Raw genomic sequence first — 21,743 nt, forward strand, 5'->3', positions numbered from 1 at the left:
TTCCTCAGATTTTGATCATATTGACATGATAGCATCACACAATTTCTGCAGATTTATTGTCTTCACATCCATGATGTGAGACCACCACGTCAAGGGGAAACGATGCATTGTTGTATGTTTTTTTTTTTTTGCAATGTTATATGTGTGTTTTTTTGGGGAAAAACGTTGTCCAATTACCTTTAGGGTCAATTTGCCTAACTGTGTTTATGGAAAAAACTCAGGGCACTTTTGAGTTACACTGTTACATTACAATTGGGTACGCCCACGTCATGGTCCTGCCCTTTTTTCCAGAACCCACATCATAGCCATGCCCATGTTTCGTGGCACCGCACTCTTTCTCTTTGGTGCCCCGAATCTTTTAGGATCCCAGCAACGCCCCTGAAACACACTGGATTTCAGTTGAGGTTCCCTTAATTTGCCATTCACAGGGCTGGTTCTAGACTTTTTGCCACCTGAGGCAAACATGTGAGGATGCCGCCCCGCCCCCCCTTGGTAGTATAATTGCCCCCAGTATAGGTAGCCTGGAAGGTGTAGCAGCCAGGAAGGGGGAGCAGCCAGGAAGGGGGAGCAGTCAGAGCCAGATCTTCAACCAGGCAACCTAATCAATTGCTTATTGCGATCGCTGGCAGCAGAGTTACATCTTTCCCTACTATCCATGGCGGCCTGGAGGGGGAATAGTAATTAGCGCCACCTAGCGGTTGCGCCCGGCTAACGGAAAAGTACCAAAGATGAAATACAATATATACAAAAAAGTGGGTAGTGCACTCACTTTTGTGAGATGCTGTATGCTGGGGAGACATCCTTTCAAAAGTGTGTGTGTGTGTGGGGGGGGACTGGGGCGGGGGCCTACATTTATTGCTCTGCTTGGGGCCCTGCATGGTCTTAATCCGTCTCTCGAAACAGCAGGCACAGCGGTGGGGAAGGGGGTCAGAGGGAGGCTGCAGTCGAGCGCCTGGTATGTTTGCAAATAACAAATGAACAATGAGGATTTAAGGCCCATACACACGCCTGACTTAAGTTGCTTGTTTTATTTCTTCCTGCTGACCTTGAGACTGTATGCCTGTGTTTTATACAAGATTATACATATGTTATCCTACTACTTACTGTTTTAAAAAAAAGGTTTAGTCATGCTTCTGTTGCTAGGAATTAGAGTGTGCAATATCATTTAAAGTGTACCTGAGCTAAAGCTCTGGTGAAAAATCACATACTCAGTGCCGGGACAAGGTCCTCCAAAACCCAAGGCTGGACATCAAAGTGCGCCCCCTCCATCCCTCCCACCCCAGCCGCCACACCCTGATTGCTATTAGACTAAGAGGCACCACAGGGCCCCAGACACCTTAATCTCTAGCTATCTGGCTTGCAGTCACTGCCATGTATGCCCTTTTCTTATTTCTCTCTGCTTCAAACACAATAGGGGAATGATAGCTCCTACACTGTGCCCTGAGGCTGAAGTCTCTCTCACCTCTGCCTAGTGATGCTCATCCGAATCCGGATATCCGGGTTAACCCGGATATCCGACCATTTTTATGCTATCTGGATCAGATTCTGGATCCCGGGTAGCTATAGAAATCCGCATAGCTATCTGCGGATAGTTTGATGCATGACCCGGATATCCGCGGATATCTGAATCCGAAATACTGTAACTAAGGTGATGACGTCCTGGAGCCAATCAGAGGGCTCTTAGCAACCAATCACAGAAAGGAACACTGGCCAGCCCCACTGTATAATAAGGAGGGCTGCCATGATGAGACAGATCGTTCTGGCTTGCTGAATGCTTCCTGAGAGACATGCTGCAGTGCTGGTGGCCTAGCGAGGGCTGCCTGTATACAGTTATAAACCTAAAGCTGTTCATTGATTAACCCCCTCACTACTCTATAGTAATCGTTATTTAGCTTGATTGATTATCTCATAGTGTGACAGTTAGAGTGTGTGCTGCACAGCTGCAGTGCTGTTGCTGGGGCAAGGGCTTTACACAGTGATAAGCTCAGTGATTAACCCCTTCACTATCACTACACTATAGTTAAATCGTTCATTAGCTTGATTGATGTCTCATAGTGTGACAGTTAGAGTGTGTGCTGCACAGCTGCAGTGCTGTTGCTGGGCCAAGGGCTTTACACAGTGATAAGCTCAGTGATTAACCCCTTCACTATCACTACACTATTGTTAATTCATTAATGTGTTAGTCTGCACTAGTGTCTTCTCCTCTGCTGTCTTACTGTCACTTGGCACGTGTCTCTTCGCACGTGGCACATGTCACTTGGCACATGTCACTTTGCACGTGGCACTTGGCACGTGTCACATGGCATGTGGCACGTGACACGTGCCACTTGGAAAGTGCCACGTGACACGTGCCAAGTGACAAGGGCCACGTAACACTTGGCAAGTGACACGTGCCAAGTGCCACGTGACAAGTGCCACGTGACACTTGGCAAGTGCCACGTGACACGTGCCAAGTGCCACGTGCCACGTCCGGCAGGCTCCTGGCATACGTTACACCTGCTGCTGCTGCATTGCCCTGCTCCTGCTGCCTGTGCAGCTCCCACCGCCAGGCCAGGGTGCCACAGGCCACTGATACCACCTATATTTAATCCAAAACACAATTGCTGCATAATTTTTTGGAGGTGTCTTGGCTGAAAACTGTCATGTCCCAGTTGTGCGGTTGGACTTTGGACACAATGTGGGCTGCACGACCGCTGTCTGGAACCTAGGCCTGATGTTAATTGACAGCCATTTTTTTTAAGTCCCCACATCATCAATTAGTGTTCCCCTTTGCAAAATAATAATGATACATGCCTCATTTACCCTAAAAAAAACCTTTTAAAGCTATATAAAGGGCACTTCCAGTTTTTTTATCCAGATATCCGAATAGCCCAGATATCCGCGGATAATGCAACCGGATCTCCGCGTTCACGCGGATATCTAAAAGGCTGGATTCGGATATCCGAACCCGGATCCGGATATCTAGGTATCCGGATCCGGATCAATTCGGATTTTAAAAAGCACTATCCGAGCAACACTGCCTGCCTCAGCCCTTTACATATTTACCTAAGTATGTCCAGGCCCGGATTTCTGGCAAGGTCACAGAGGCCATGGCCTAGGGCGATAAAAATTAGCAGGGCGCAGGACTTGGAGAGATAAGAGGTCACCTGTCAAAGTAAATCACCTCTCCTGCTTTGCTCTGGTCTGCCTGAATTCCAGAGATCCCTGCATCTCTCTTACTTGTGCAAAGTGTGTGTTATGGCAGTCAGCATCTGCTGTTACCTGTATGATGAGAGGGGACAAACAATCTGCTGTGAGAAGAAAAATATATGGTCTCAAGTAGCAGAACTCTTGAGTTCCGATTAGTTTTTCTCATGCAGCACACATTCACGGGCAGGAATTAGCAGCTCTCCCCCTCCCTGACTGATGATAATTTATTACTAGTAGGTCAGTGCTGTTAAAGATCTCAGATCTGTTAGATTTATGCCTTTTTTTTCCTCCTAGAGAATGCCAACAACATTCTTTCTACAGTTTAACTCTTTCCTGGGTTTTTTCAATGCATCTCCTGCTGGCTGTATATATATAGCTGTGTGCCTAACATCTTGTATACAGTACACAGTCTGAAGACAGCTCATTAACCAAAGGCTCACTGTTATTCTTTTGGTTAGCCAATAAAAAGTGTTATTCTGTTACAAAACTTCCTGCTGACTGATTTTAAAATCTGTCTTAAGTGCTAAATTGTCACTGTGTACAGTACACCTGAGCTTATGCTGGGTACACACAATGCAATTTTCTGACAGCTTTACTGTCAGATCGACTATTTCCAACATGTCCGATCTGCTTTCCAATCAATTTTCTGAATGATTTTTCATAGACGTGAAAAGCAAATTGTTCGAAAAATTGAAATTAGATCAGACATGATGGAAATAATCGACCTGACAGTAAATCTGTCAGGAAATTGCATCATGTGTACCTAGCATTACACTACATCTATGCCAGTGTGAGTAGTGTCGGATCCTACTTACCTGTTCTCTGTTTTGGATGGGCTTCTCTGCATTGTGCTGCACTGTCCCCTATTTGTGGCTCTGACGGCAGCAAGTAGCACAGAGGACAAAGAAGCAGCGCTGTCCACTGGGGCTCCTTGTGATTTTGCACTCCTGTATGCATGTGCACAGGAGCCGAGGAGGTGTTATGGGTATGTGTACTTGACAAGTGCTGCTGAGTGCTCATACATGAGCATCATTTCTGAAGTATGCAAGCCCAGAACACTATCGCCTACTGTGCATGCAGACAGGAGCGCAAAATTACATGGAGTGGACAGAGCATGCACTGCTTCTTTGTTGAACGGGGCAAAGCAGCAAAACAGAGGGGGGCCCGTTCAAACTTGTCAGAGTTGGACAGAATGAGGGGGGGGGGGTTGGTGACAGCTGGCCTAGGGCGCTGGAAAGTACAAATCCGGCCCTGAGTATGTCCCTAACATACTATGTCCCATGGTGTCCTCCGGTCCCCCATTGCCACTCACAGACCCCCCCAAAGATTACTGACAAAGGGCTTATGGGCCTTTGTCCTCATCAAGCACATGTGCGGCCATACTGCACCTGCATGACTACAGCTGTGCCTGCGCAGTAAACCAGAACCACTCGTGTATGAATTGCTCCATGCTACTACGCTGGCACAGCTGTACTTGTGTGACTGCAGCATGGCTTCGCTCACGCCAGAAGAGCAGCACAGCCACGATCAGTTGAACAGTCCTGGGCAACAACGGATGACAGTGTGGGAAGAAGAGATGGCCAGATGGCGTTCGCGAACTCAAAATGTGATGTTCACCGTATCACTAGTAGCAAACCTCTGGAGGATCCAGAGGCTTCCCTCTCCTCAGGTTAGTATGTGAATTTTCTTTAACAACTGTTTTCTGCAGGTCTAAAATTAGTCCTTCAATTTCACACATTCTGTTCTGAACCCAAAAAAGCAAGATTTCACATAAGTTTTCAGGTAGCCTTGAAGGCAGTCTTATCTTTACTTTGATTTTGACGTTATGAGTACAGGTGTTGTTACTATATCAGGTCAAATACAGTATGTACATAATTTATTTTTATACTATTCATTCTACATTATGTTCTCGTGATTTCATAAATGTGGGTCATAAACTAAAGGAGTTCAGAGCACCTGCCCCTGTCTTTGACGAGGTACATCCTGCATCAGGGCATGACTCGAGCGATTGCTCACAGCCATCAAAACTTTCTGTACCTCACATGCCCAGTGGAGCTTAGTAAACCAGAGGTATTACTCAAGAGCAGGCAGAAGATAAACTGCTATACCAACTGTTCCACGCCCACTCCTAGTTTTCAATCTGTTACAGCAAGGACTATGGAGTGCTGTATCTTATTCCCCTCTAAATCATTAGATTTGCATCATGATTGATAGGGCGAATTGCTTCTGATAAGAAATGGACAGAAAAGATTCATGCATTTAGTTCATGTGGAATCAAGGTCTCTTTCTGACAGCAGCTGGCAAGCTTTCCATCTCAAGAGCCTCGCTCGGAGGTGACAAGTGTTTTAAATCTGCACTAAGCTTGAAAATATTTTATCAGTAAACTTTCTCTAATATTGCCAGTTCATTTGTTACAACTTATCCTGAATTATATATATATATATATATATATATATATATATATATATATATATATAGTACAGACCCAAAGTTTGGACACACCTTCTCAATTAAAGAGTTTTCTTTATTTTCATGACTATGAACATTGTAGATTCACACTGAAGGCATCCAAACTATGAATTGACACTCGTGGAAGTATCGTACATAACCAACAAGTGTAAAACAACTGAAGATATGTCATATTCTAGGTTTTTCAAAATAGCCATCTTTTGCTTTGATTACTGCTTTGCACACTCTTGGCATTCCCTTGATGAGCTTCAAGAGGTAGTCACCGGAAATGGTCTTCCAACAGTCTTGAAGGAGTTCCTAGAGATGCTTAGCACTTGTTGGCCCTTTTTCCTTCACTCTGTGGTCCAGGCAGCTCATCCCAAACCATCTTGATTGGGTTCAGGTCTGGTGAGTGTGGAGGCCAGGTCATCTGGCGCAGCACCCCATCACTCTCCTTCCTGGTCAAATAGCTCTTACACAGCCTGGAGGTGTGTTTGGGATCATTGTCCTGTTAAAAAATAAATGATGGTCCAACTAAACGCTAACCGGATGGAATAGCATGCCACTGCAAGATGCTGTGGTAGACATGCTGGCTCAGTATGCCTTCAATTTTGAATAAATCCCCAACAGTGTCACCAGCAAAGCACCCTCACACCATCACTCCTCCTCCTCCGTGCTTCACGGTGGGAACCAGGCATGCATTTCACCTTTTCTACATCACACAAAGACACAGTGGTTGGAACCAAAAATCTCAAATTTGGACTCATCAGACCAAAGCACAGATTTCCACTGGTCTAATGTCCATTCCTTGTGTTCTTTAATTAGCCCAAACAAGTCTCTTCTGCTTGTTGCCTGTCCTTAGCAGTGGTTTCCTAGCAGATATTCTACCATGAAGGCCTGATTCACAGTCTCCTCTTAACAGTTGTTCTAGAGATGTGTCTGCTGCTAGAACTCTGTGTGGCATTGACCTGGTCCCTAATCTGAGCTGTTGTTAACCTGTGATTTCTGAGGCTGGTGACTCGGATTAACTTATCTTCCGCAGCAGAGGTGACTCTTGGTCTATCTTTCCTGGGGTGGTCCGCATGTGAGCCAGTTTCTGTGTAGCGTTTGATGGTTTTTGAGACTGCACTTGGGGACACTTTCAAAGTTTTCCCAATTTTTCAGACTGACTTACCTTCATTTTTTAAAGTAATGATGGCCACTCGTTTTTCTTTACTTAGCTGCTTTTTTCTTGCCACAATACAAATTCTAACAGTCTATTCAGTAGGACTATCAGCTGTGTATCCACCTGACTTCTCCACAACGCAACTGATGGTCCCAACCCTATTTATAAGGCAAGAAATCCCACTTATTAAACCTGACAGGGCACACCTGTGAAGTGAAAAACATTTCAGGTGACTACCTCTTGAAGCTCATCAAGAGAATGCCAAGAGTTTGCAAAGCAGTAATCAAAGCAAAAGGTGGCTACTTTCAAAAACCTAGAATATGACATATTTTCAGTTGTTTCACACTTTTTGGTTATGTACTATACTTTCTTTGCCTGCAGTGTATGCTGGGTGTGTAATTTAGTCCAGTTTCTGGAGCTCTGCTCACCATTGCAGTTAAATCATTCAGGTATGAGGTTGTTTGAAAGCGCTGCCATGTCTCCCACTGTGCAAACTTATATGTACTATACTTCCACATGTGTTAATTCATAGTTTGGATGCCTTCAGTGTGAATCTACAATGTTCATAGTCATGAACACAAAGAAAACTCTTTGAATGAGTGTGGTATTTACTGTATATCCTCGAATATAAGTCGACCTCGTGTATAAGTTGACTCCAATATTTGACCCTCTTAAGTTGGATTTTTTATCGACTCAAGTATAAGTCTACCCAGCAAAGTTAATGGCTGCACTTAGGGGACCAGGAAGAATTAACAGCTACAATAACTCCTTCAGGCCCCCAAGTGCAGCAATTATTCACTCCTCTTCCTGCAGCCCAGTATCTTTTCCCTCCCCTTTCCTTAATTGTGGCTAGCAATGACCAGACCAGTGTTTTCTTAGCATTACCTTTATCAAGAAAGTGTCACTTAAATTGCTGCAAATGTGAGTGTCACCAATGGGAATATCACTAATAATAACCACAAGTGTGCTCAGTGTTGCTTGTGACTCGAGTATAAGTCGACCTCAATACTTTTATATAGTGAGTTAGACCTACATTTCCAGACTTATAGTCGAGTATATACGTTATTTAATTGGTTTATTTAGCAACCTAAATCTACATATGTTTTATGCAAATAATGATGACTTAGACTTAGGCACTTGTACCTATAACATATAGATATTTATTGTGTTATTGTGGATAATACACTGGCTTTGCAGCACTGGGTCCATGATTTAATCCCAGCCAGGACACCAGGACACTATCTGCACAGAGCTTGTATATTTTTCCTGTGTCTGTGTGGGTTTCCTCCGGGCATGCCAGTTTCCTCCCACATCCCCGAAAAATGCAGATAAGTTAATTGGCTTCCGCTAAATTAGCCGTTGTCTATGATGGACATTTGACTATGGTCAGGATTAGATTGTGAGTCACTCTGAGGGACAGTTGGTGAGAAGCCCATATACTCTCTGTAAATCACTGCTAAACATGTCTGTACTCACATTCATGGACTACATCTATCAGCATTCATTGTGACAGTCGCGGGTTGCGCAACTTTGCTGGGCGCTTCGGCATCTGTGATCTCTCCTAGGTAAGATGGTGGATCCCATATAGATGCAGGGCCAGAGGACAGGGCCAGGGACAGTCACCCCCACCAGCCGTCCACTCTATGAGCTTCCAGTTATTTTGTGCAGTAGCGATCTGAAAATCGATCCCTTTATCGATCGGGAGCTGATCGGACATTTTGGAAATTATTAGTTTGATCCATTGATCTAATGGGAAATAGCATGGTGTGTAAATAGAATAACACTTTCACTGTACCATTGAAAAGAGCGTGCGCTAGGCTGCCATGGTTACACATCCTCCTGGCAGTTTGAAAATCAGTAGCAAAAGATATAAACTGCCATATGACCACTTTTTTGGCTTTCTCAAAAGATATTCACAGCCTATTCTCAAGAATCACTGATTGTAATTATTATTGCACACAATAATTTTACTGGATTGGTAGAGGAACCACCTATAGATCCAGGGCCGTTTCAAGGCATAGACACTATAGGCAATGGCCTGGAGCATCAATCAGCAGCCATAGCGCCATTGCTCATGCCTAGCGCCACCCCTCGCGATCTGTAGCTCCAACCCCCGTTATATGTATCTCCGTCTCTTGTAATGCGTGGCTCCGCCCCTTTTGTTCCCCGGGAGCTGCTACCACTTGTGCCCAAGACACAGTGCAGCCCTGCAGTGTCCCGACATCCTCCTCCTTGCTGAAAATACAAGAACTGGCTTCATTCATTCCTGTCTACCTCTGCTCTCCAGTATCATGTGACTGGTAGGGGGAGGGGCAGGGAGAAGTGCCAGCGCTGGATGCTCAAAGCTGCAGGCTGGACGATTGAGGTGGAGGCTGCTGTAGAATCTGACTGGAGACTGGTAAGCTCCTCACTTCTGACAGATCTGCTGCTTGAACTGCCAACAGGATATGTGCCAGTAGAAGCACCATAATAAGGGGGCACTATTATTGTGGCTGTTACTGGAGTTTTTTCTGCCATTAGGGGTCCAGTCATGGTGGTGATGTGTGTTACTGGGGTTCCTGTCTGTTGGCAGGGTTTATTGTGTGGGTGCTGTGCCTTACTGTGGGTCCTGTTTGGTGGACGGGTCTGTCTGGTGGGTGCTGTGCATTACTGGGGGTCCTGTCTGATTGCAGGGTCGGGCGTGTGGGTGCTGTGTATTACTGGGGGTCCTGTTTGTTGGCTGGGTCGGGTGTGTGGGTGCTGTGCATTATCGAGGTCCTGTTTGTTGGCAGGGTCTGTTGTGTGGGTGCTGTGCATTACTGGGGGTCCTGCCTGTTGACAGGGTCTGTCCTGTGGGTACTGTGCCTTACTGGGGGTCCTGTCTGTTGGCAGTATCTATCCTGTGGGTGCTGTACTTTACTGGGGTCCTGTCTGTTGGCAGGGTCTGTCGTGTGGGTGCTGTGCATTACTGGGGGTCCTGTCTGTTCACAAGGTCTGTCGTGCGGGTGCTGTACAATACTGGGGGTCCTGTTTGTTGGCCGTTTCTGTCATGTGGGTGATGTGCCTTACTGGGGGTCCTGTCTGCTGGCAGGGTCTGTCGTGTGGGCGCTGTGCATTACTGGGAGTCCTGTCTGTTGGCAAGGTCTGTCGTGTGGGTGCTGTGCACTACTGGGGGTCCTGTCTGTTGCCAAGGTCTGTCCTGTGGATGCTGTACATTACTGGGGGTCCTGTCTGTTGGCAAGGTCTGTCCTGTGGGTGCTGTACATTACTGGGGGTCCTGTCGGTTGGCAAGGTCTGTCCTGTGGGTGCTGTGCATTACTGTGGGTCCTGTCTGGTGGACGAGTCTGTCCTGTGGGTGCTGTGCATTACTGGGGGTCCTGTCTGTTGCCAACGTCTGTCCTGTGGGTGCTGTACATTACTGGGGGTCCTGTCTGTTGGCAAGGTCTGTCCTGTGGGTGCTGTGCATTACTGGGGGTCCTGTCTGTTGGCAAGGTCTGTCCTGTGGGTGCTGTGCATTACTGGGGGTCCTGTCTGTTGGCAAGGTCTGTCCTGTGGGTGCTGTGCATTACTGGGGGTCCTGTCTGTTGGCAAGGTCTGTCCTGTGGGTGCTGTGTATTACTGGGGGTCCTGTCTGTTCGCAGTATTTGTTGTATGGGTGCTGTGCATTATTGGGGGTCCTGTCTGTTGGTAGTGTCTGTCCTGTGGGAGCTATCTGTTGGCAGGGTCTGTCCTGTGGGTGCTGTCTGTTGGCAGGGTCTGCCCTGTGGGTGTTGTGCATTACTTGGGGTCCTGCCAGTTGGCAGGGTCTGTCCTGTTGGTGCTGTGCCTTACTGGGGGTCCTGTCTGCTGGCAGGGTCTGTGGTGTTAGGCCTGTGCCTTACGTGCGGGTGCTGTTCATTATCGGGGCCCTGTCTTTGACAGGGTCTGTGGTGTTGGTGTTGTGCATTACTGGGGGTCCTGTCTTTTCGCAGGGTCTGTGATATGGTTGGTATGCCTTACTGGGGGTCCTATCTGTCCTCATAAGAGCTTACAATCTAATCTCTAATACTGTTATAGTCCTTTTTTTTTCTTTTTTTTTAAAGGGAATCCAAACTGAGAAGGATATGGATTTTTCCTTTTAAAATAATACCAGTTGTCTGAATCACCTGCTAATCCTGTGTCTCTAATACTTTTACCCACAGCCCTTTACAAGCATGCAGATCAGGTGCTCTGACTGAAGTCAGACTGGATTAGCTGCATGCTTGTTTCAGGTGTATGATTCAGCCACTACTGCAGCCAAAGAGATCAACAGGACTGCCAAGCAACTGGCATTGTTTAAAAGGAAACATCCGTATCCCTCTCAGTTAAGGTTCCCTTTAAAGTAGGCTTGTTTTGGGGTAAACCAAGTTACTCATTAGCATATTTTTGGGATACTGGAGAATATGAAATGTCTGGATAAAACTTTTGTGAAGATACTAGTAACTCCATGCAGATTTTATCCTGGACAGAGAATCACACCTAGGACAACATAATACAAAAGTGCTCTCTGCTATGCCTCTCTCCCGCTTTTATCTATCCACTTATCCTTGTCATCAATGCTGACCCTCTACTACCCTTCCTCCCTCCATCCTAGTTCTCTTAACTTGTCTCAACTACACTTCCAACACACTATGTTTATCTCCAGATTGGGTTATGAATCGCTAAGCTATTGTACCAACCCAGTATGTCAGCCCTTCAATGTCATGATATACCCACTCCAGTCCTATCCTAACAGGTGGTAACATATTGACATGTGCCATAATGTTTGTGACAATGTTGAAATGAAGACTGTCTTGTTTGATAATCTGATCCTGCAATGTGAAGGACATGACGCCAGAAATTGTTTTGTGGGGGCATGATATCAGAACGTGTTATGTGAGCAATATAACTATTTGGCAGTATACTTTTTTACCCTATGAGATGGATTTCTGGTATAATACCCTGAATTGGATGCAGATTTTGCCACCATCAAGGCACTTTTGCAGAGCCTTATAAACATAAATCTGTTGTGGCAGCAAATCTCACTAAATCTTAAGGGATCCATCTGAAAATGGCGCCTGCAAATAATGGCACACGGTGTTGCCGCTAATCCGTTTGTCGCTTATCGCTATTTAACGTTACAGCCTTATTGTTATTTAGCATTAACACACAAAACCACCTCTGTACCTATCCCTATCCCCTAGACCCCCCCTGGTGGTGCCTAACCCTAACCACTTCCCTAGTGATGCCTAACCCTAAGACCCCCTGGGTGGTGCCTAACCCTAAGATCCCCCTGGTGGTGCCTAACCCTAACCACCCCCCTGGTGGTGCCTAACTCTAACCACCCCCTGGTAGTGCCTAACCCTAACCATCCCCCTGGTGGTGCCTAACCCTAACCACCCCCCTGGAGGTGCCTAACCCTAAGAACTTCCTGGTGGTGCCTAACCCTAAATCTCCCCTAGTGGTGCCTAACCCTAACCTTGACAGTGTTACATTAAATCCATTCACCGTTTTGCAGTTAAACAACTTCTGCAGTTTGGCTTATGTAGGTTAGCTATTGATAAATAACGTTACTATGTGCAATAACGTCTGCTGTTTGGCATATGAATGGCGCTATTGATAAATAACGTTACTGTGTGCCGGTTTTCTTCTTTTTTCCCTGTGCACCATTATTATGCAGTACTAACGATAAATAGCGATAAGCGTATCTTTTTAATGCGGCGCCATTTTTATGCATAGGTGCTGTGCGCCATTATTCACTGATGCGAATCTTAAGCTATGTACCCACCTGGCGACTTTCCCACCGACTGGTCGATTTTTACACATCACAAGGTGGGTACAGAAGCACGATTGCGAACGTCGCATAGCGTCGCGTGATAACTAAAGACCGACACGGTGGATCGGATCTTTAAGATCCCTGACGACACCACACAAAGTACTGCGATCACTGGAAGTCTCGCTCGCGCTGCAGTGTACGTTGCGTGACCTCGCGCTTAACCTGCCGACAGGAAGAGGCGTCGCTAGCGACTGTCGTCAAGGAGACGTCGCAGGACCCGTCCTGCGGTGAGTACACAGCTTCTGTATAATTGAAAGATGAGACATAAGACTTGTATCAAACAAGCTACATTTTAACATAAGCTTCCCTGACACAAGTGCTACTACCTATCTCCAGGTCTGAGTAGGTGCCCATCTTTGGTGCCACCACGTGGAGCACCAGAGGAGGAAAGGGTCGCATACAGATCTGGCTATACTACGCATCATTTCTCTGCACAATGTTAATGATATATTCATTATTATCGTTAAAATAATTTGCAGAATATTTGTTAATAATTTCAGATGCTTTTTGTAGTAGTACTAATCCTATATAATAAAACCCCTGTGTCCTGTCCCTGTGTGTGTCCGCCTGTGACCCTGCTTCCAGACCTGGCAGTTTGCTGTCTGAGAACCTCATTGCATTGTGGGAAATAACAGCTTCTTCCAACTGCCAAGCAATCTCTCTGTGTGCATATACTGCAGACAGTGGTGGAGGATGGGCGAGCGGGACGCATCTGAGCTCGCGTTGCTAGGGAGAGGGAGGGAACACCCGTAGCCTAGCGCCCATTTTTTAATGGGCGCGTTTTTACTAGTTCTACTATAATTTAGATTTATGGCGTAAAAATGTCCACCCATCAAATATATATTGTCCTCACCTTTTCTAGCTACAAACTTTAATATTGCACCTTGCACTGTTGTGCAGCTTCTTGTCCAAGATGTGGAGGACACATATCCTGGTCCTATCCTATGAGGCTCCTTTCACACAATATGTCAGTCAACTCACTGCCCATACAGTTCTATGGATCTGTTCAGCCTTCTACGTTGTAACAGATCGCATTATTATTACTCGCTGCATGCAGGCTTTGATTAACCTATATGGTATAACGCACACAGCGACCGTTGAAGTTCACACACATTATAACGCATGCGTTGTACAACGCACACAGTGTGAATCCAGCATTAGGGCCTAGTTCCACTACACGCAGATTGGATGCAGAATGGATGCAGAAAAACTGACTCCAATGAATGCCTATGGGAAAACCTGCATCAGAAAAATCGCGTTTAGTGGAAACAGGCCCATAGGCATTAATTGGAGTCAGTTTTTCTGTTGCCATTCTGCTTCCAATCTGCGTGTCGTGGAAATAGGCCCTTGCCCTTTCTTATAGAGTCTCTATTCCAAGATTATTTGTACTGATCCATTGCCTGCCATCCTAGGGAGCCACAGATTGTCTAACAGAGGCCGAGTGAAAACAGTGTAAAGAACATGCTTGAGGTAAGAAGAGTTAAGCATTTCTTCAGGGTAGTGTAGCCATTTGAGTTCAAGCAAAACAAATGAGGGAAGTACTCTTGCTATGTGTACACTACAGTGTAAGGTATAATGCCAAGCAAGAGTGCTTTCCTCTGTGTGTTTGTTTAAATTCATCGTTGTTGTGTGGAGTGGTGAACCACAGGGGTAAGCACCAGCAGCCAGGTGGAGAGTTCCCCTGGAAAGAGGTCGAGGAAGGGTCATCTATTGTGGAAGTTTTGGCCATTTGAGTGCCCTTGGTGAGAAATATACGGTTGCCAAAAACCCTATCCCCATGCTACTAGGACACTGCAGTAGAATCCTATAGATATTCATCATACCTAGTGTCAGCCTAGTAAAAACATTTTTTAAACTGATTTAGGGCTGGTTCAGACGGACGTCTGTGTGGCGTCGCGTTTGGGGGGCGTTGCGGCGGCTGCGCAGTCAGGCTTTCAGTAGCCTTCATGTCGCGTTCCAATGCGGTTGGGTTTTTTCTTCCCCTAGGGGGACATTAGCCATCGCAGTTGGCCGCCCCCTGGAAGCTACATGTCGCTTCCAGGGGCAGCTCGAATGCTAACGAAAATCGGGACCCGAACGCCGCACTCGTGTAAACGTGCGCAAAAGCTCGATGTAAACACTCCCATTCACTTGAATGGGAGCGTTTACCGCGACGTTCCGAACGCTTGCAGTAAACGCACCGCAAGCGTCCGTCTGAACCAGCCCTTACAATGACAGGAATGCTCAGCATAGTTTATTGGGGACTCTCTGTACACGCAGTACATCCAGAACATTCAGGAAAACATTAAATGCATATGACCTTGATTAACACTTTTATATAACTGGCCACGCCCATTATTAGGCATATCAAAGATCAAAGCTATTGCAAGTTTGAGTGCCAATGAAGGTGTTAACAAATGACTGGGCTGGCCAGGTGTTATGGTAAGCACGGTGATTTTTTTGCCCCATTCCATCATCAGGTAAGTAAAAATTGTGCTTTAAGGTGACCAATAACGGTCCAATCTTTTTCCTCCAATCTTACAAGTTCTATGTAATATAAGGGAACTGCCTATAGTATTCAATATATTCACTCAGTTTACTTTTCTACCACATAGATTTGGTAAGATTGAATGAAAAAGATTGGATTGTTAGTGGCCACCCTTATAATTTCAGAAAGATTAATATACTTGGCTTAGTTTTGCAGCATGCTGTTTGCAATTTCCTAGTCTAACTACTCCTTTCCTGAGCTGTATATTATATAAATGGACATTTTATACACTGTTGTGGTATCCCACCATAGTGGAATTAAACTTGAAAATCACACTTAAAAAAAAATAATAATTGACAATTATTCAACTTTTACTGTGATTAGTCATTCAATGAAAGAAAAGGCAGAAGACAGAAAGAGAAGACAGGAATATTCTTTTTTAATGATGAAGTGAAAAATACAGCAAATCAACAGTGGAAAAAAATGAAAATGTGCAGAAAGAGATGAGATCAGAGCCTGCCTCTAGTACATCATATATATGTAACCAGCGTGCCACTTAATACATTCTAATACATGTAAAGAGAAACAGAGTCTGTGAAGTCCTCATTTAGCTATGCCTATTTTTCAGTTTTGGATATAGAAGGTTGGGAACTCTTGTCAGATTCTCACTACTGTCAGTGTCTCATTTGTGGAGATTTCTCCTCACTTCCTGTCTGGGTGACACCAGGACCTCCAATGTGGCTCTAATGTGAGTCTGAGGTATCACTGGGAAAGGAAGTAGCAAACAATTAAAAATGTAGACATCCTAACTTTATCTGAATAATAAGGGTATGTATTTTTCCTTTAGAATGTCCCTATTAAAGTGATTTAGGAGTTGACTTGATTCACTATAGAACGCTAATCTTAATGTGTACAGATAATACATATTAGGATTTCCAGGATTTACGCAATTTACATTGCTTAACATGCTATATACAAGCACCCCTACGTTGCATATTACATAGACAACCTAAGTGGTGCATGCAGTGTGTTATGCAATTCGCTAAGCAAATTGTGTAAATGCCGGTAATCTTAACGTGTGCTACCTGCACATGTTAAGATTAAAGTTCTTTAGTGAATCAACCCCTATTCTGCTTTCTATTTTGACAGAAAGTGAGATTTATTCCAGTGGGGACACATAAAGTAATAAAAACATAGATAACCTAAAAAAATAAAAATAACCTAACAGCTTTTCTAAACTACCCTGAGCTAAAATAAAAGTTTTCACTGAAGTTGGTCAATGAAGACTCAGGAGGGAGCTTGTTTGAAGTGACATATCAGAGATATGGGATCATTTATTTGAAATAACCCATTTATTGTAATTCTATAGACTGACTCTATCTATCTATCTATCTATCTATCTATCTATCTATCTATCTATCTATCTATCTATCTATCTATCTATCTATCTAACTATTTATCATTACATTGTTTAAAAGAACAGACTGAATAATTAAGGACATAGAGAACAGCAGCAGATTTCCTTGCGCATAGCACTGGATAGATATGCTTGGAGCTGAGGCTGCACGCTAGGATATTACTGTCCACCACATGCAAATGCCATGCAAAAATGTGCAGAAAGTGTTAAGTATATTACATATTGTTTTGTAAATTAATGTGTGATGAGATTTTAAAATTAGATGCCTACTATCAATCCCTACAAGCCTGACCTGCAATTTTCAGATTCAGAAAAGGTTCCAATGTGACTGAGGATGGGTTAACAACCTTCAGTCACCAGTTCACAAAACCCAAGTAAAACTGCCATGCGCAGACACTGTACCACAATTTAACTTGTACTTACTTCATCAACATAAAATTGTGCTGCACACCTAGCACAACACACGTTATGTACACAACACACATACTGTTCATATATCACATGTTTTTCTATGCAACTAACGCACACATTATGTACATAGTGTGAGTTGCTCTATGTATGCAATGCTCTTTATGTTGTAAATTTGCCATGCACTATTTGCATTCACTTTTACCAAGGTTTTGGGAATCAATCCCATTGTCATATGGCTACTCTATTACAGTCTAAGTTGCTTGATATAAGAGTATATCAAGGATTGTTTAAAACTCAAATAAACCCAAAATTGAACAAGGTGAATTCTACTAGTAATCAGGTTGATAAGTAAATACAAGCAGCATATAGAAGCAAGGTAGCGGACAGAATACCCGATAAATGAATGAATATGCTTCCTGCTACTTTACCGCTCACATTCTCCTCTCTCTGGACTCAACTTCTTGGTGACCATGTGACACCAAAAGTAGGAAGAACAATAGATGTCAGATTACATTTCCCAGGATTACTGCATTGCAGTAGAAATCATGGCTTCTGTTTGTGAAGAGACCGCCCACAGGAAGTAGGTGATGAGCGATTGTAAGAGCTCAGTCTGCTAACAGGAGACAGCTTAGGCACAGCTATACGCAAGCACCACTACATGAATTGAAAAAGTTTAGCTCCAAAGGTATTGCTTTTAATTTACATGAATCGGCATAGCTAGTATTTGCCTTGCTCATGTTTGGGCTTACTTGACCTTGACTGAAACAGAAGTTGTGCAATTGCCGCTGCATGCATTCACTTGCAGTAACCGCTATTTGAACCACTATCACAACAAAATTGCAAAATGTAAAATACATGGGTATGCATACATAAACAGCATACATTAGTCTTAACATCAAATGCACTATAAATTACATTTTTCCTATGTCACTGTCACTTACAATCCTATATAATAAAACCCCTGTATCTCTGTGTCCTCCTGTGTCCCTGCTTCTAGACCTGACAGTTTGCTGTCTGAGAACCTCATTGCATTGTGGAAAATAACAGCTTTTTCCAAATGTCAAGCAAGCAACATCTCCCTGTGTGCATATACTTCGAACAGCGGTGGCGGATGGGTGAGCGAGGCGTGTCTGTGCAAGTGCTGCGGAGGAGGGGAGGAAGCAGCTGTGGCCTAGTGCCCGTTTTTTAAAGGGGATGCTTTTTTTTTAGTAATAAAGAACTGAGACTTTGGATTTATTTTGGCCTAGTCCATCTCCTCATGGGGTATTGTCAATATTTACTTCTTTAAAAAACCACTCCATGGAAACAATATATACAAAGAAGCTGACAAGCATTTCTACTCACTTGCACGCTATTGTGGCACTTGAATTGCACCATTGCCACCCAGAGGGTAATTTTGAAAATACAATAGTTCCTAAGAATCTCCCATAAGGAGATGAGCAAAGCCAAAGCCTGTCAGAGCTGTCATATTTTTTTAGCCTTCTGACATAGGAAAATATAATTTATACTGCATTTTACTCTGAGGCATTTGTATTTTAGATGTTTTCATGATAGGGGTCCTTGATGTGAATTTAATCTATATTTACTTTAAGCAATTACAGCCCATATGCATCTAACTTTTTCTTCAAAGTGTTCTCTAAGGTGATATTTCACAACTTGTCAGTGAAATACCTTATAAACCAACAGCAATAAAAAAATATTCATAATAATTGTGATAGCATGTTTTAACCTACAGTTAGGAACTTCAATTGGAAAATGCTGAAAATATATGATAAAAAAAATTATCTCCTAGGAGAACACTCAGTAGAAAAAAAACAACCATATTTTTCGGACTACAAGACGCTCCTGACCATAAGACGCACCTAGGTTTAGTGGGTAAAACCAGGAAAAAAAAAAATATATATATATAAACCTTGTGCATCCATGGTGAAGGGTCATCTTGTGGAATATGCCCCCTTGTACCTCTTGTGTCTCCCTGTGTCCTCCTCTGTACCCCTTGTGTCCTCCTCTATGCCCCTTTGTGTCCTCCGTTTGTCCCCCTGTGTCCTCCTCTGCATGGGCACAGTACAAGAAGTCCCCGGCATTGCGGTGCGTTGGAGGTTCGTATTGGCAGGCGTTCACAAGTCAGGAACCCCCTGCATTTGGACTATAAGACGCAGTATCTTTTTTTCCCCACTTTTGGGAGAGAAAAAGTGAGTCTTATAGTCCAAAAAAATATACTAATTGAATAAGGGCTTATGAAGGAGAAATTCAGAAAAATCTGGATTTTTTGCAAATTGCTGTATAATTGATTTCTCTGCACTTTACTTTTGGTAAATTACTTCCCCAGCATAGCTTTCAGCTTGGTCATGTTGGTCGGGCGTGCAAATCCAAGCCTGATACTTCTAGGAAGCAGTGTTTCACAACACAACAGGTTAAAGGACTTATTTTAGTATATGATGCCATGTGCCTAATGTGCCCGCAGCTAGAAAAGCGACATGTGGTCTCATTCTGCAGTCTGACGGAATCTGATATTTGCTATATATACACTCCAAGTAATTCTCTGCAGAGGCATCTATAACTTAGGTTTGATAACGGTTTCTGCTGGGCGAGGTCATTGGGAGACATAATGCATTTTAAAAAATATATATTTTAGATATTAATCACTACTTAACGATGCTGGTCAATTTCAAAGCAAGCAGGTTACATTCTAAGAACTCGGCAATAGCTCTGACTATAGAAGCAGATGGCAGAATAAAACAAGTAGACATAAATGTGACACAGATGTGAGTAAGTTAAGAACAAACAGAAACAGACAAAAGTGTATGAAAGCAGCAAAGATAATGGAGACAAACAAATGCAAAGTAATGATATATCAGGCATAACACTTTAAGAATTGTTAAAACAGCCTTTTCTACAAAGGTGTATACAAAACTTGTCATGCCAGTTAATAGGCTCAATAAAACATAAATTCAAGTGCGGATACACTTGAAAGTTTTCACAAGATATGTAGGTAAAACAGTGCAACGTTATGTTACAAAAAAAAAGTTTTTCGAAAGTCAACCCAGCATTGAGGTATTCTAAGACGTTTATTATGTGTGCAAGATTTAAGGTAACATCCGGGAAGCCTAGGTTACACCACTCAACGCTCTACCCATTGATGACCACAAATTAAAATGAAACAGTTGGCTCAAGGAGTGGCAAGATATTTAGAATGTCTAAAAAAATAAACTATCATTTAAAACTAAGTAAAAATACTGGTATTTATTTAGCAAATACCCTCTGATAAAATCTACCCACTAAACTACTTTCATATTAACTTTCACTACTGCCTTGACAGCTCTAAGCTGCACTTTTTGCCTCAACATGTTCCTCTTTCAGTTCCCACTTTCAATTGTGTTCGAATTCTGGACTCCGAACGCATCCACATTTGTATTGGATGTGACAGCCCATTGAAAAGCATTGAGCTGTTGATGTCTGCAGCATTTTTCCAGGAAGACACATGCATTCCTGCACAGCGGAACATAGCGCCACCCACAAAAAAAGCGAACATATCTTGGAGACCTGAGCGCATGTTGCCCAGAATAGTACATTGATCCTTGACCTGCTGACCCCTAGTGGAAATGAGCCCTAAGAGCCTGAACACACTTGTGTGTTTCTGTGCTGATTTCAACAAATACGTCTATCAGTATATAACACTGATATGTTGCTGATATCAGCACAGTGTCAGGGGCACCTTAGCTGACTCACTTCAGACTGTTCCATGCAAACTCCTCTTCTATCCTATCATCACCCATTTTAGGTAGTCATTTCCCAAAGAGAAAGTATCTGGAATGGGTTCATAAAATATGGAAATTGATAGAATACTCCCCAATTTACCTTTACTAACAATGCAACATTTGCTGGCTTGTGATCTGTCCAAAGATCACCTTATATCGATGGAATCTGTTGGCAGTAAAAAGTTCTTGGGCATGCTATAGTTTAGTAAATAACCTAATATCTTTCCTCTGATGGTGTCCATATTTATGTTATAATGAGGGCATAACTACAAACCATGGGCCCCACAAGAAAAACTTTGATGGGGTCCCGCAATGTTTAGACCCCTTCTCCTGCCTCTCTTTGGTGTAGCTACAAAAACACCTAGGCCTTGATTCACAAAGCCATGCTAACTTATAGCATGGCCACGCTATGCCTTGCTCGCGCTTTCCATTGCATACAACTTAACGCACACTGTACACGTTGCGCCACGCGAACGCGCGCAAACGTTTGTTATAGCGTGCATAAGGTTTTATTCACATTAAAACTCGAGCGAGTCAGAGCATGACCATGCTATTAGTTAGCACGGCTTTGTTAATCAAGGCCGTAATCTGGAGGATGGCCCCTTGTACCAGAGGGAAGGAGGGATAGTTGTTGGGGTCCCCACAGCTCTGGGCTTCACTGCAGTCACAGGGGCTGTTCTCATACGGTTACGCCCCTGGTTACAGTGTTATATAAAATTAATTTTGGGTACAGGCTTATAGAATTATGATTGGCACCATCCTGGGACAGAATAACATCATGGGCTCCCAACCCTATGAAATGAAGATTTCCTGTTGTCTGTATTCTGAGATTTAAATGAAAGGCAGTAAAACAGCTCAGTTTCCACTGTTTATTACAAAGCACAGCCTGCATAGATTTTACAGTATGAGATTGTGTTTTTTGACGGTAAAATAGAAATTCAGTCAAAATCTTTTTTCTTTCTTTTTTTTTTTTTTTTATAAACTGGGTAAGGTTTATAACTACAGTCAGGTTGTTGTTATAACTGATCCCCAGACATGTCAAGTGGGGGTATCATAAATGATTCCTAAAAACCTGG

At 43.6% G+C, this 21,743-nt stretch overlaps 1 protein-coding gene and 1 long non-coding RNA gene across 2 annotated transcripts in view; one reads left to right on the plus strand and one right to left on the minus strand.

The window, feature by feature from the left end:
• Window positions 1-15,643, plus strand: part of LOC137571452 (uncharacterized) — a 71,269-nt gene extending 55,626 nt beyond the window's left edge. The window contains exons 2-3 of the long non-coding RNA XR_011031358.1: window positions 14,027-14,084; window positions 15,466-15,643. This is a non-coding gene — a long non-coding RNA (uncharacterized lncRNA). The remainder of the gene's footprint in view (window positions 1-14,026; window positions 14,085-15,465) is intronic.
• Window positions 1-21,743, minus strand: part of SYNPO2 (synaptopodin 2) — a 304,927-nt gene that overhangs the window by 46,630 nt on the left and 236,554 nt on the right. The window lies entirely within an intron of this gene.

Source organism: Hyperolius riggenbachi, chromosome 1 (assembly GCF_040937935.1).
Source record: "Hyperolius riggenbachi isolate aHypRig1 chromosome 1, aHypRig1.pri, whole genome shotgun sequence".
Classification (NCBI taxonomy): domain Eukaryota; kingdom Metazoa; phylum Chordata; class Amphibia; order Anura; family Hyperoliidae; genus Hyperolius; species Hyperolius riggenbachi.